General features: G+C 34.4%; 1 pseudogene; it reads right to left on the reverse strand.

The window, feature by feature from the left end:
• Positions 1-2,975: 2,975 nt before the first annotated feature.
• Positions 2,976-13,693, reverse strand: LOC114408475 (annotated as a pseudogene).
• Between the last annotated feature and the right edge of the window lie 2,716 nt (positions 13,694-16,409).

Below are 16,409 nucleotides of genomic sequence, written 5' to 3' on the forward strand. Positions count from 1 at the left end.
GCGAGATGGAAGATATTGGGTAATATGTCACCTTTTGCTTTGAAAACAGAAAACCAAATCATTGTTGTTTGCATGGCTTTACATAACTTCATTCAAAGAAATGACAGGGGTGATAGAGAATTTGATTCATTAGATGAAGATAACGAATATAAAGATAGTGATGAGGAGTAAAATAAAGTTGGCCCTAGTACTACAACATGGGAAGAACTGGATGCTCAAAGTACTTTACAAATGGAATAATTTAGATAATCTCTAAAAAAATATTTCCAACACATTTAATTTCTTTGTTTTTTAAGAATACATGGTTGTATGTTTATGGTATGAGTATATTTGAATAATTTTATATTGGATGACACTATTGATGATGTTATTATGAGGTTAATGATATCTTATGTTTTCACTACTACAAAAAAGACCTATCTTATCTTAGGTTAATGATATCAGTTATTTCTAGTATACTACATCGGTATACGATCGCCGTCGTTGGGGACGTTGTTAAAAGGGAAGCCTATATTACGATAGTTTCCGAAGACCGTCTTAGAAGACACAGTATTTCTACATCGGTTGTTGAGACGAGACTGTCTTAGAATGCTCATGATTCTACATCAGTCTTCTTAGAACTGATGTAGAATGTTCATCATTCTAAGACGGTCTTTGACACGTGACCGTCTTAGAATGGTTAACATTCTACATCGGTTTTCTTAGAACCGATGTAGAATGATGAGCATTCTAAGAAAAGAGAATAGGATTTCAATGTGTAGTGCCCCTTTGAAGGCTTCGTTCCATGGTGAGTAATTGTAGTAGCAAGTTCATACTTTTGACCCTTCAGAAGCATAAAAATCAATCAGCCAGTACACCCTCTTCGTTCTAGTTAAATAAAATTGTGGAGGGGACAGAGAAAGACTACATCATTAGTTATCAGAGGTACATAGAAGAGCTTCTTGTTTTGGTTATGATCAATAATAGAATACTACTTTGCTTGTTTTGGTTAAAATTAGTGCATTAGAGAATACCTCATTTACTTAAGTCTTATTGTTTTTATGGTAAGACCAAACAAATGTGCTAGAAAATTAGCTAATCATCCATAGTCTTGTATTTCTCATTAGAACCTTTCAAAGTAGGGGGAGGGGAGGAAAGTAAAAAAGCAGGCTCCATAAGCAATGATTTATATTTCTCTAATTCTGTCCCTTTTCATTGTCAAAATAACATCAGTGGTCCTAAACTCCTGATAACTTCAGGTTCTCCCAAAACATTTTTTACATTATAGAGGAGAGAGAGGGAGAGGGAGAGGGAGAGGGAGAAGAAGAAGATGAAGGATGATGAAGAAGAAGCATAGTGGTTGAGTGAATGAAGGGAAAGAAGGACTATTTTGCAACACTGTCAACAATAGTGTCACGTTGGATAGTCTACGTGACACTGAATTGCCAACAATGTACCTCTCTAACGGCGTTACTTGGGAATTTAACGACAAGGACTATTTTGCAACATTTATACAAAGATAGAGACTATTTTTATCATTTCAATAAGCTAGGGACTAATATGCAAAAGGGATACAAAGTCAGGGACTAAAATGCCTATTTACTTGATAAAGTGCAAAGACAGGTATTTCTTCCCCTTTACAAGCAGTTGATACCCTAAATGGTATATTGGTATAATATCAAAACAAAGACCAATAACAATACTAAGAAGATATAGCTAAAAGATAATTACCATTTTGCTATATAAGCTATAGAATCAACTAAGTGCAACAGTATTAAAAATATGTATATCATTAATTAATAAAATAAAACAAAGACAGGTTATGGTAGAAGATTGAAGCTAACTTGAATCAACTACCATACGGTAGGAGTAATCAGAGCCATCAGTTCCAGGAGGCCTTCCAGAAGTCAATTTTCTATGTTGCATCTTCTTTAATAACAATCTAACATTTGGTGTTAAGCATGGACTGATTTATATATGAGTAATAAGTTAGTATTTGGTGTGTATCCATGTACCCAATAGGTAGGAACACTGAAAACATAATGACAACTATTTAGGAGTAGTGGAGTAGTAATGCATCATAGTCCACTTTAAAAAAAAATCTATGAACATTGTATAAAAAAGAAGAAATTTTTAAGTAATTTTGAATCACTAAGTACTTATTTATGGTCTGAACTATATATATATATATATATATATATATATATATATATATATATATATATATATATATATATATATATAAAATAGATATTTAATTTTATAATTTAAAAAATATTAGATTATATGTCAGGTAAAAACTTATTAAAATTATGATAGTAAAGAATTACCTAATAATTTCTTACTAGTATGTCATAGGGTGTGTTATTGAATTTTCATGAATTAAATAATGCATTTTCACATGAACGCACATCTTTTCTTCTCTATATAAAAATAGGAGGATGGCTATTTTGCCACAACCACTGCTAACACTAACAGACACTGGGCTTTAGCTTTCCCAAGGATTGCCTAAATGCATTATTGGATCTTTAATATATTTATCATTATCGGTTGAAAATCATTAAAAATATAAAAAAAAAATGAGTGAAAACTATGCAATTTTATATTTTTTTTCTTAATAAATTTTAGTTAATAACAAAAAAAATGAAATTATGAGTAACATTTCTTATAATTCTTTCTCTCCCTCTTTGTCTTGAATCTTCATATTATATAACTTAAAATGAAAATCGCTTTCTCTGATGCCGAACCAACAAAATGTATCCATATATAAGTTAGTTAATTATATAGCTACGCAGCATGTGCCTTTTACTCGTTAGTTAATTATATAAGTTAAACTATATCCATATATAAAGGCTACATATATAGCCTACAAGAGAACAGGGAATAATCTTAAATTTAGTGTTAATTTTTTATGTTTTAAATATAGAATTTAACATGGCCAGAATCAGTCAATTGCTTTATTATATAAGAATTCTTAATAGAAAATTACAGAGACATATTTTAAATTCCTTTTCTTGTAGCTCCTCTAATTAACTTGATATTTTTCTTACAAATACAAAATAAATATAACATGAGCTTGATTTATTAAACTGCCCTAGAACCTTACAGAAGAAAAGATGCAAAATTCCAATGAAGCACGACATTAGCAAAACAAGCTTTTTATGAACCAGAAGGTGCAATTTTGGCACTCATTTGATGTTGAAGAGGAGAACTTACCATTAAGCCAAGATTTCTGGTCTGATCGGTAGTTTTGATGATCGGTAGTTTTGAGAGGATCATCAGGATCTGCAGCACAGGGGACAAATAAAATCTTATTTCAAACAACAGAATTGAAATGGTAGATAATTTTAAAGAATAAGTTAATATGTTATTAGTGTCTCTACAGTACCTTGACAGAAAAGCCACACGACATGCATGATGAATAAAGCCATGTTTTAGCAATTACTAATTAAGTAAAAAAAGATGAGAGATCCTTTACAAGAATGATTGATTTGTTAGAATTTAGAAAAGAGGATGTGATAATACTATGCAAATTGGTGTATTTTCCATAGCTCACTATTTATTCTGTGTTGGTACAAAGAAATTAGCTTCTTCTGAATTCTGATTTGCAGTATTTTGATCACTAAGTAACCATTAAAGACATTTTAATAATGTTTCAGTAACAATGAACCAAATAACGAGAGATATAAAAACTTCGTACCCCATTGCCCAGAGGCTCTTCGCTATGCGAAGGTATGGGGGAGGGATGTTGTACGCAGCCTTACCCTTGCATATGCAAAGAGGCTGTTTCCGGATTCGAACCCATGACCAACAAGTCACCAAGGCACAACTTAACAAAAATAATATTAGTCCCACTTAAGGAATATTTAGTACTAAAAGAAACCAACATTGTATGGAAAAACAAGCAGCCTATATTAGTAGCCAACGTGAAGACAAAATTTAAGAAGGTATATTAGCTTACTATTTTTACAAAAACACCATAAAGATAAATATGCTGAGGAAATCAGTAACTTGTCCTTCCATCACCCTCAGTTATCACGTCCTGGAAGGTTCCATTGCTAGGAATCATGGGCAAGACATGCTCTTGATGGGGATTGGGGTACAATGACATCAAGAAGATAGGGGCCAGGGGTCTCCAGCATTTTCTGAATTGCCGCTCTAAGGTCTTCTTTCTTGGTCACACGAGCTGCCGGTATCCCATAAGCATCAGCAAACTTCAACATATTGGGGTATATGGCATTCTCATTAGAGGGGTCTCCCAGATATGTGTGAGCCCTGTTAGACTTATAGAACCGATCCTCCCACTGAACAACCATACCCAAGTGTTGATTATTCAACAACAGTATCTTAAGAGAGAGCTTCCCCATAGCACCAAGACCACCGGATGTTAGCCACTGCCTAGGCCTCTTGTACTTGTAAAACTGAGCAGCCCACATCTGGTGTTGTCCAACTCCAGTACTCACAATAGCTTCCCCATTGGTTAACTCATCAAGAACCTGTACAGCATACCGAGGAGAAATCTCTTTTTCAAAAGTCTTATAACTCAAAGGAAACCTTCGCTTCTGTTCATTCAGTTCTTCCCTCCAACCTCTGAAATCAAGCTTCCCTGCAACCCCTCTGCTCTCCAACACGCGATTAATCCCCTTCAATGCCAACTTCAAATTCACACAAACTGACACATGCACCTTTGACCAGCAGCACCAAAACCTGTAGCAACTAAAGCATTTACAGTAGCATCAACACTAGCATCAGGCATTACAACCACATGATTTTTGTCCCACATATTAACCTGAAAACTTGAATACATGATTCAATTATTTACTAGATGCCAAATAAGCCCATGAGTTCCTTTACTTGGAAATTTTTTCAAGAAACAAGTGAACAAGTGAAGAACAAAAGTTTAATCACAAAAGCTTATAGCATACATGGGTTTGATGAACTATATTTAAGACACCCTCAGGCAAACCAACTTCAATTTCCAATTCTGCAAGCATTACAGAAGCACTTGGAAAAATACCACAAAGTTATGAATCCAATTGTTTCTACCATAAGTTGCATGTAACCAAAAATGATGAATCATGAAAGTGGACAACATACTGTATATTTCTAAGTTCTGCCAGTTAAGTTTGCTATTACCATAGAAGCATGTTGCACATACCATTACATGGATGGGGAAGAAAAACTCATGGGTAGACGATAATATTTAGTATTCCACCAGCTTGTTGAGTTTTCCGATTCACAAGATTATCTGTGTGAAATTTCTATACAAATAATAATCAAGGCGAAGAACCCCACAAAACCTCAGCAGCAATGGTGGCAGCTTCGGCTTCAGAAACAGAGGCGTCTCAAACTCTAATCAAAATCTGGGGTTTAAAAGCCCTCTTCTCCCTTTGCCGAAACCCTTCCCCAACTTCCAACTGCAACACAAACCTTGCCACGCAGCTCGCAAAAGGCTTTCTCTCACGAACACTTCTTTATTGAATCGGATTAACGCCGCCACTACCAGACCAGCCTATTCGCGAACCCGGTTCGGACATTTTGAGTCAAAAAGAACTGATTCCAGCAAGGAGAAGAGCTTTAATTTGAGAACCAGGTCCTGCAACTCACGATTGAAGCCCTGCGAGACTCGGTCATGAAACTGAGTCAGCAGCGCGACCAAATCATTGTTATTAATGTTAGGATTTCGTAGCGAGGCAGAGAGGCGGTGGAGAGTTTCGCGGTCGATCCAGGCTTGGATTTCGTACCCGATTTCGACGACGACGCGTGAGAGGGAGTGTGTGGAGAGGGGCACGTGAGGAAGGATCGGAGGCCCTTAGAGTTGTTGAGGGAGTCGACGAGGGTTGAGGCAGTGGAAGTGGTCGGAGAGAGTGGAGAAAACCTAAGTGAAAAAGAAGAGAGTGGGGTTTGGATTGAGGCTTAGGGTTTCTGGTAGTGAGAAACACGATTGTTGAAGTTAGTGGGCAGGAGTGAGAGAGACGCGTGCCTATAAGTTAGATGCATTTTCAAAATGGTGACCGTCTTTAAAAAGTTGCAGTTATTTACAAAACTACCACCGTTCTTTCTTTTAAAACGGTTATTGTATAACCTTCGTATATCTCCTGTCATCGTAAACATTTATTTTAGTAGTGTTTGTTATAAATTATAATTACATAATAATTAAATTATAAATTAGAATGTAAGTGATTGTATTATTAAAACAATAACGTATTAATTACATTTTAAATGTGAAAATTAATTATGTAGAAAGATGTATAAGTATATTTTTATGAGATACATTTATTTTATTTTTATAAAATAATTATTTTTTTATCAAAATTTCTAGAAAATATATAATAATATTTTAAATAAAATGATAAATTTAAAATATTTTTATAAATGAAATAGAAAAAAATAATTTTTATTATTTTTAATAATATTTAATTATTTAAAGTATTTAATAATTATGCAATAATGTTAAAGCATTTAATTTTTAATTTTAATTATGTAAAAGACCTTTTACAATTTCTTCCAAACATCACATTATTTAAAATAAGTACTTAAAAATTTATCATCCAAATATCAAATTATCTTATGTAAAAATAACTTTTCAAATAAGAGCTTCTTGAAGTGTTTTTCCTATAAGATCTTTTATAGTGATCCACCCAAACAGGCCAAGTAGGGGTGAGTTGTAAATTGCTATTTACAGCAAACATAATATTTGTTTGCTTCTTTGCTTATTAGACCTCTTACGGGTTTTTTTATCTATGTATTAAAGTGGATTAATTTGAATTATTTGTTGTCTCATTTTCAGCATCCAGGAGTTGAAATCTTATGTTTGCATATAATTTAAACTGTCAACTTCACCAGTTAAGACTAGTTGATGTGCTTGTTGATAAAGATAGAGAAAAAAGGTTAGCTCTATGTTGAGTTTAAAACATGAGAACTCGATCATGGTTGCCTAAGATTAGTTACTTGAACTTGCCGACGAAGTTGAGGCAATGTTCTTTTGCCTTCTGTTCATCATTTCCCAAAGATGAAAACAAATAAGTAAACCAATCTAACACGAGTCAGGTAATATGGCTGCCTATATGAGGCAAAGAGTCCTTTGATTGTGGAGTTATGATGCCATGAGTTTCCAGGCTCTGTTAGTACAAGAGTTGTCAAACCTGATATGTTTATCAAGGGATAACGTACTTTCTAGGCCTCAAATTTCTAAATTACCTTGCCTTCCTAGCCATCTCAATTCGGAACAAAAATGCACTCTAAGTTCAATTCATAACCTTATTAGTTTCAATGAATGTGTGTTGTCAATACATTTAACTTATAATATAATACATTTTAAACAAATCCCTACAACAAAATTGTTCTCATACTATATTATGTACATGAAATACATTGAAGTTAGACTCATGTATTGTGTCCTACATGTATATTGACAAAGTAGCACCCAGCAAATAAAACAAAAAGTTGTTTGCTAAATACATCATATTAAGTTGGAATGCATAGGCCAGAGAGCAAGAAGCTAGAGACCACTTTCCAATAGCACAAGAAGGCATAAGGCATTGCACCTCAAACTTTTGAACAATTCGCATATTTAGAGATTTCTTTCATGTGGTTCAAGCCATGGGAAGGCCAGGAAATCAAATCACTACTACAAAATCTAGATTTAACATCGTTAAGTTAACATCGGTTTTTGATAAAACTGATGTTAACAAAAATGCGGTGGCAAAATGGTAAATAACGAGACTTTATGAACATCGATTTTTTAAAAAACCAATGTAAACACAACATGTTAACATCGGTTTTTCTAAAAATCGATGTTAACAAGAGCATGGTGGTAATAAATTCGGTTAATTGACATCGGTTTTGAAAAAACAGATGTGAACTAGTTGATGTTAACATTGATTTTTTTAAAACCTGATGTTAACATTAATTTGTTACCACAGTGGCAAAACGCGGTGGCAAAATGGTAAATAATGAGACTTTATTAACATCGGTTTTTTAAAAAAACCGATGTTAACACAATATGTTAACATCGGTTTTTCTAAAAACCGATGTTAACAAGAGCATGGTGGTAATAAATTCGGTTAATTGACATTGGTTTTGAAAAAACCGATGTGAAATAGTTGATGTTAACATCGTTTTTTTTAAAACCCGATGTTAACATTAATTTGTTACCGCGGCTAAGTTTATAACGTTAACACCGGTTTTTTAAAAAACCAAATTCTTTCCCCCCGCGCACTTAGTTTGTCAAACCCTTTCTCCATCCTTCTTCGAAAGCTTTAGTTCATCATTGTCCTTCGAAAGCTTTTCCCCTAGCTCAAAGGTTTGTATTCAATACATTCCGTCAAAGCCCCCTTATTAGTTTTCTGTTTGTCTTCCACTTAGTGTGACCCTCATGGAATTTGTGGTTATGTTCACAGTTGTGACCCTCGAAGTCACCCTTTCTGTGTCACTGAAGCTTTGGCTGGGTTGTCTCTCACTTGAAGGTCTGCGAAGCAACGACGGAGCACTTCATCTGTCAACTTTGTGTTAAAGGTAAGAACCCCTGTCCATCAAGTGTTTAAATATTCAGTCTTGGCTAGGTTTTTGGTTTGTAATACGACGCTAGAATAATTTCTATGAAGTACTTCAACCATCCTTGACTAGTCTAGTTATACCACATTGCTCTTCTGTGGAAGTCTGTATTATCACTATGTAGGACTGAGATTTTAATAATGGGGAATGTTGCTTAATGTGAATTAGAAATGAGTTAATAAGACAAGTGAAGTTCATTACTAGGTTTCCATTCAATGTTTCAGTATTTAGTAACTTAAATATGTGTCCACTCAGCAAGAGTAATGTATGTGCTATCTAAATGTTAAGGATCTTAGTGATTTAGAAAAAAAATGCATAGTTTACTGAGCATTTTAGGGAGAAAAATGCAGGATTTTAGTGATTCGGCAAACAAACTCTTGCCAATAATTTTAACATAAATTTAACCAGCCATGTGGGGCTCTATACAGTCATCTTTCGCAAGCTTATGTGTTATAGCTTTTAATTAGTTGTACAAAAGTTAAAATCCTTTTAAGTAGGCCCACTTAATTCAACACTCAAAGGAAGTACCAAAAATATGTTATCAGCCTTACCTCTTCCAAGGGTTGGTACTTAACATGAGGGAAGAGCATAGAGGTCTCCCCAATAATTGGAAACATTATTAAGAGATAGAAGTGGAAAAGTATACATGAAAGTATGTAATGCCTCGGGTGGTGTATCCTTTTTTTTTCTCTTGATTGTTTTGAGCCACTCATAATATGTTATAAGTCACCCTTTCCTAAAGTCTGTCCTTTGAATAATGACTAGTCAAGGATGGAAAAGAAAGCTTTTCACAAGAAGCTAGTACTATGCTTGTTATATTTGACATCTGATATGGCCTAGCTCAAAATCAATATTAGACAACTTGAAACCTTTTACAAATATACAGTATAGCACTAACTTATTTGGAAGCCTATCATCAAAACAGCAGTAGAGGAATCTGTGTCGAGCAAAACTTGTGGCTTTTTACAATTGACATTGATACAACCAAAAGTTAGTGCAGTTAGGTGGTTCAAGTTTTAGGGCATGAAATTTGCTTTAAATAGAAGGGTAGAAGAAGTGGGCGTTCTGACTTGTTATCATTTGGGAATTGAGCATCAGCTTTATAGAAAAGAGAAATCCATGGAAGGAGAACTTTCTCTTCTGTTCTTTGTAACTCAATTCACTATATTTTGTAACAAACTTGAATACATGGTAAGAAGTGATGGAAGCATTGAGGTAACATTAGAGGTTGAATGGGGATACAAAGGACAAGGGAGGAAATGAGAGGTAGGAAATCAATTTGGTAGTTTTCGGTGCCTCCTGCCGGGCAGTGAAGTTTATCTCCTCTGATTTCTTTATTCTCAACTCTCCATTGCATTTTCCTTTTGTATCAAGAGCACTGTTGTATGGAATTTTCCCTACTAATTCCATAGTAAATTTAGTTCCTATCAGAATATCATATAATTCATAGTATTGTGAATAAAGAAATAGGAGGCATTTTAAAAAATGAAATGGTTATACTAACAAATAATTCTTTGGTAAGCATGCTCTACCATAGGAATTAAAATAATTTATTGACATGTGTAAGGTTGTAAGGGTCATTTCTTTGCACATCCCAAACAATGATTAAAACACTAAAAAGATTGTGTGGTAGACCATGCTAATCTAAGAATTAGTGTGACTTTATACCAGCCACTTTGGACTGATATGTGATAATTGAAGAGCAAAAGAAGATTATTTTATAATTTAATAACATCCTAGTTTCCAAATAATGCATCGGTGTCAATGCTAATGGTACATCAGATTATTTTATAATTTAATAACATCCTAGTTTTTTTTAATGAAATTTCTTTGAATCTGAGAGTGCAATTTTTATCTGTTGTGTTCTAAATTGGGTGGTCTCAATGAATGATTATTGGTTGCAAAAGAGGCATCTTGTGTGGCGGGTACCTTTTTCTTTAATTTGTGGTTGTAAAAGGCATGGTGTGGCAGTTCTGGTGTTTCTGTGACACGAAGGATGACAATCCTTTCTCATATTGGTATTTTCTATATTGTTTTTTGATACATGCAGTGAACAAGTTGGTTTCAAGGACCAGTGACCTCGAAGGAAAACAAAGATAAAATTCAGGAAAGGCAAATTTTCATTCATATCTTGCTTAGTTTATTACATGTTTATTTATACTATTTCCTAGTAATAGAATTGGTATGTTTTGTGCCTCAGGAATATTAGTTTGTTATGCCTGCCCCCTGGTATCCGACAAGCACCAAGCAAGGAGGATCAAGAACCATTCCTAGCTGAATTTCACATCTCACCCTTAGACATAATCCTTAAGGTAAGATGGTCTTGAAACTGCCCTCTTGGGCTTTTCCTCTTTTTGCACCTCTGCCATTGTTCCTGCCTTTTGTGTTGTTTCTGTTTGCACCTCTGCTATTGTTCCTACATCTTCTGCTTCCTTATCATTTTTTGTGTAGCTTTGTTTTAAAATGCAACAACAGCTCACAATTATGCGCTCTGATTTTGTGATATTGTTATTTCTTGAAAGTTGCTCTGAATAATTTTGCAGGGTAGTATTATTGTTTGTTCCAATTCAATTTCAGGTATTTATTTAAACTTTTAAATTTTGATTATAAGTGCAGTATAGTAGTTGATTTTCTTGAAATTTTTTTTACTAATAATAACAATTATAGAGACAAGGTTGATTATGTTTGCATCATTGACAACCTAACAAAGACAATCTTGTATGAACCCCACACTTAGCCACTGACTAAGCAAATACAGAGATTGAGCTGATTATGCCTAGACCATCAAAAACTTAACAAGGAAACCTCTCTCTGTACCCTAGACTATTAGAACTGAGATTTCCTTTGAGAAGTATCTCATTGGATCCCTGAGATTTGACCAAACAAACATTAGGATGGAATTCAAAAAACACAAAATTGTCTTTTGCAAACTGACTTACACTTAGCAGATTTTTAGAGATATTAGTGTCATGCAAGAAATTGTGAAGATTAAGACTAACATTAGAATTGAATGGAGATAAAAATTAAGATGAGCCAATATATTTAATAGGAAAACCTTAAAATTTTATGACTTGATCAGATCAGATCCTTGAAGGGGAACACACTGCTGAATGTTTTGATCAGATCCTTCATAAAGTTGTTAAACTTAAATTTAACCTTCACTCTTTTCCTAAACCTTTCAACAAATGAAAATTTTCACTATCAAACTATATCACAGTCCTGAAGCTATGAAAGGAAAAGGAAAAGAGTTTTGTAGTATTGTCTGCTATTGAATTACATCCTCCTCATATTTATAGCTATTGTAATACAATTGTGGATGAAATTTCTTAAAAGCTTTTGGCAACTAGTGCCTTGGAGGAAAGAAACAAATTGCAAAACAAATTGCTACTGGAGACAATATCTAACGACACCAAGATTTGGGATATTCTGCTTCTAGAAGGTTTGTGCCAGCACATCCTTACTTCATTGCATAATCCTTCATGTATTACGGTTTGTATATTTCCCTATTTGACCTTCTTCGTTCTGCCTTGATTGGTTCTTCACTACATCCTTATTGCTGCATATTGTTCTGCCTCTTCTACCTCTTTAGCTACTTCAGAGTGTTCTATATTCTGCTCTTCTTCCATGATAGAGGCATTTTAAAAAATGAAATGGTTATACTAACAAATAATTCTTTGGTAAGCATGCTCTACCATAGGAATTAAAATAATTTATTGACATGTGTAGGGTCATTTCTTTGCACATCTCAAACAATGATTAAAACACTAAAAAGATTGTGTGGTGGACCATGCTAATCTAAGAATTACTATGACTTTATACCAGCCACTTTGGACTGATAAGTGATAATTGAAGAGCAAAAGAAGATCATTTTATAATTTAATAACATCCTAGTTTCCAAATAATGCATCGGTGTCAATGCTAATGGTACATCAGAGTATGACCCTATTGATTGATATCTAGGCTTGTCTCAATATATTTGCTGCTCCTAAAATATTTCTATACACTCACCAATAGACAGTTATTGGGGGCAGTAGGATCTACTTCCATTGGCATTAACTCTAAACCTCGGCCTTCCCTTATCATCTTAGCTGCCAAGTCAATCATAGAAGCTGTGTGAGGGAATGTAGCTTGATATTCACGATCACTGACTCGAGCCTGAACAATTAAATAGACATAGAAAATTAAGCCCTCAGTAAAAGAATAGATGGGATAACATGACATTATATATTGATATTGATCAAACAAACCTCCACTTTTTCTTTAGGCTTGGGTAAGATCAAAATCCAACATTTTAATCCTTAGACTTCAAAATTTAAAATCATACATGCCACATAAAATCATGTTAAGTTCTAAAATCATGTCACCCATGTTGCTACTGCCTAAGAAACAAGTGAATCAGACAAAGAGGAAAAAATCTCTGGTGCAAGGACTGATAAATTCACTTCACCAATTTATCTCCCTATATACTTGACTCATTCTTGTTTCCTTCATTTGTAATAGCAATTGAGTTAGTTTTATTTATTGTGCCATTTTAGATTTTGTGCCATAAAAAATCAATCTGGCCAGTCCAAAATAAATTTTAATTGGTGATAGAATTGAGTTACCAATGCATTTGAGTCAAATTAACATTGATTGGTTCAAGAATTATGGTAAGAATGGCATGAAATTCTCCTTCTATTATTAGCAGAGAAAAAAGAACAATTTTGTATAGAATAATTTCATTAGCCAAAGAAGAAAATGAAGATTGAAGAATGTTGTTGGCTACTAATGTCTCTTTTGTTTTAAACGTAAAAGTATATAGTATTTATACAAGACTAACTATTTTGTACCTTCAACGTAAGATTTGAAAAAATCCTTGTATGTACCACCAATTTTCCTTCTAAGAGCTCCATACTGCATTAAAAAAAATAACAAATTAGTTAGCAGAATCATTAAGAATATTTACTAAATAAACAATATGTGTTGGAAGAGTACAATATACTTGTTCCCTACTCATCCTTTCACCTGATCTTGTAGCTTCTCTAGCCTCTTCTATAAGCTGAGCATCCTCAGCAGATCTCACTTGAGAAAAATCAAGAGCTTTAGTCACACTGTTGAACAAAGATTGCTTTTTCTTCTCTTCTTGCTTCTCTTGTTTAGCTGAAACTCTGAATTTCATGCTTCTATTAACCTTGCTGTGATTGGTGGTGTCATGTAAAAGTCCTCCTGACTTTGAAGAGAAACTGTTGTTAGTGTACCTCCTAATCTTACAGTTTGGAAAACTTCTTAGTTCTTAAGAGTAGCATCAAGAACAGGGAATGCTAGCATATTCTATATAAGCCTTTCTGTTCATGCACTCAAGCATTCTATATAAATCACGTTAAATTTTAAGGGTAGAGTCATTCCCAAAGTCGCATTCACAAAATCCTTTTGGAAACTGCACACTGCTATGGCTTTCAAGCCTATGTCGTCTATATGAAAAACACACACAAAAAAAGCTAATTACAAGTTAGATATTCTACACAATATAAACCATGCCAACTTCCAAAAGAGAAACTGGGGGAACCTTAAGTGCAACATCAGGGCCTCTACAATTCCTTCTCAAGAAATTGTAGCCAAAGTTAAGTGCCAACTTTTTTAGTACAGATGAGCCTTGCTTTGCTCTTACATGAGAATGCCCTAGAATGAAGGCAATCCCAGCTTCTTGAGCAGCATAAAGATCTTCCAACTCTTCCTGCATTTGCACTCTTATCTCAGACCTTGCATCACTCTCAGGCTCATCTTCAATAGAAAACCTCACTCTCCTCTCAGTCATGACCAGTTCCATCTCAATAACATCAGTAACACTTTGTACAATTGGGAAACCAACAGATACACATGCTTGCTGCACACTCTCCCTGCCACTCTCGTATCCTAGTTGGATGGTGAAACCAGTTGTTCCAATTACAGTTAATCTATAACTTGATGATTCATTGGAGTTTGAACCATCATCCTCAATGCTCATCCTACTCTAACTTGAAGTTGAGAAATGCAATAGTTCAATAAAGCCAAAGAACAACAAGAAGCAAAGAGCTATAATAGGGGGTTTCTGCCAACAAACTACAATTACTAAACCATGTTTCAGTTAATCATGCATAAATGTACAAGGTACCTGAAGCATTTTCCATGTGTTTTGTGTCCCTAAATCCAATGGTCACAACAATGCAGAGGATCATGAGTAACCAATTAATTTCAGGAATGTAGACCTGACCATGTATCTTGTCAGATGTATGAACAACCTTAACTCTTGGGAAGCAACCTAGAGATTGGCTCTGGTTTATAGAAAATAGAAAATGTAATTAACCAACCTGAATAGCCATATATGAGAAATGTCCAAGATCAACAAACATAGCTTCTGAACCTGCATACAAGGTCAACACAAGAAGTCATTCATATAGTAAACAACATCATGTGGAAGCAACCATAGATATTTTACAATGCTCCAATGGAAACTCAAATCTATTGGGGGCAAAATCACTTGGTTATAGTGAAAGTACTTTAGATTTTGTGCCATATAAAATCAATCAAACACACATCTTGGTTTGCAGTGCCATATAATCAGTAGCCCAATTATAATAATTCCTTGGAGTCCAATACCTAGAAACCAACAAAGAGGGACGGGTACTAAGAATTGAATATTATCTTGAAGAACTACTTACAAAAGTCAAATTTTGAATCTGTTTGAGTTATTCACATTGTATGACTGTCCTCACTACTGTGTATGCTAGTTAGACTTATGATTTTTGAGACATTGACGACGTCAATTGATATCTGTCATACTTTAAGCCTACTCATTGTCACATATTGATATCTATTTTTCGGAATGATGATTGATGTAGGTGGTCATTGAGTTATTTGTTAGATTGTTCCTTTCATTTTGGACCATGCTACTCATCATCACAGACACAAATGTTTGTTACCAATTAATGTTTTTATTACTTGTTCACTGTCATTAATGACAACTGATATATGATATACAAATTGTGTTCATTATGAGTGAACCTTAGATTCCCATTTGAGACTGAATGCAATGATTCTTGCGGACAGTTTGCATTAATTATTGCATTCAATCTTGAATTTTCCGTTTGCACAGTTTGGGGAGACAAATATTTTTATGGTAGATTCATGCGTTAAGGTTAACATTATTTTGTTTAATTTGATGAAATTTCGGTACAATGCATTTCTAGTTGTTCTTTGAGTGCATACTTGAATATCGGGAAATTAATTTCACCGATTTCATGTCATGTACGTGGAGACCAATGCGAAATGCTGCCGAAATTTTGTCAAATTTAACAAAATAGAATTAACCCTGACGTACGAAGCTACTATAATAAATGGTCTTCCTGAATGGGATAGGGCCACACCTATAATTAAAAAGTGAGATTTTTATGCATTGAATAACTTTGTGAGTATCACAAAGTTATTACTTAGATGGATCGAAGTTGGATGAATGAAAGTTGCATGAGCTTAGAATATGAGGAAGGTGTCGAGCAGTTCTTGCAATTTGCTTCAGAAAAAAATCAACCGGATGAAGATGGAAAATATTATTGTCCTTGCATCAATTGTTTGAATGGAAGACGAAAAATACTGGACGACATACGGGAGCATCTATTATGTGATGGGATTAAGAAGAATTACACGATGTGAATATGGCATGGTGAATTGACAGACATGCAGAGTGGGTCCCAATCTGAACTGTTTTATGTAGAAATGGGAGATCGCCTGGAGGATATGATTCGTGACCTTGGACAAGATTCTTTCCAACAAGCACATGCCCCTACGTATGAAGGAATGCAAAGTGATTCAAAGAAGCCTTTGTATACAGGGTGCAAGAATTCCTTGACGTTGTTGTCGAC

The sequence above is a fragment of the Glycine soja genome, chromosome 1 (assembly GCF_004193775.1).
Source record: "Glycine soja cultivar W05 chromosome 1, ASM419377v2, whole genome shotgun sequence".
Classification (NCBI taxonomy): Eukaryota; Viridiplantae; Streptophyta; class Magnoliopsida; order Fabales; family Fabaceae; genus Glycine; species Glycine soja.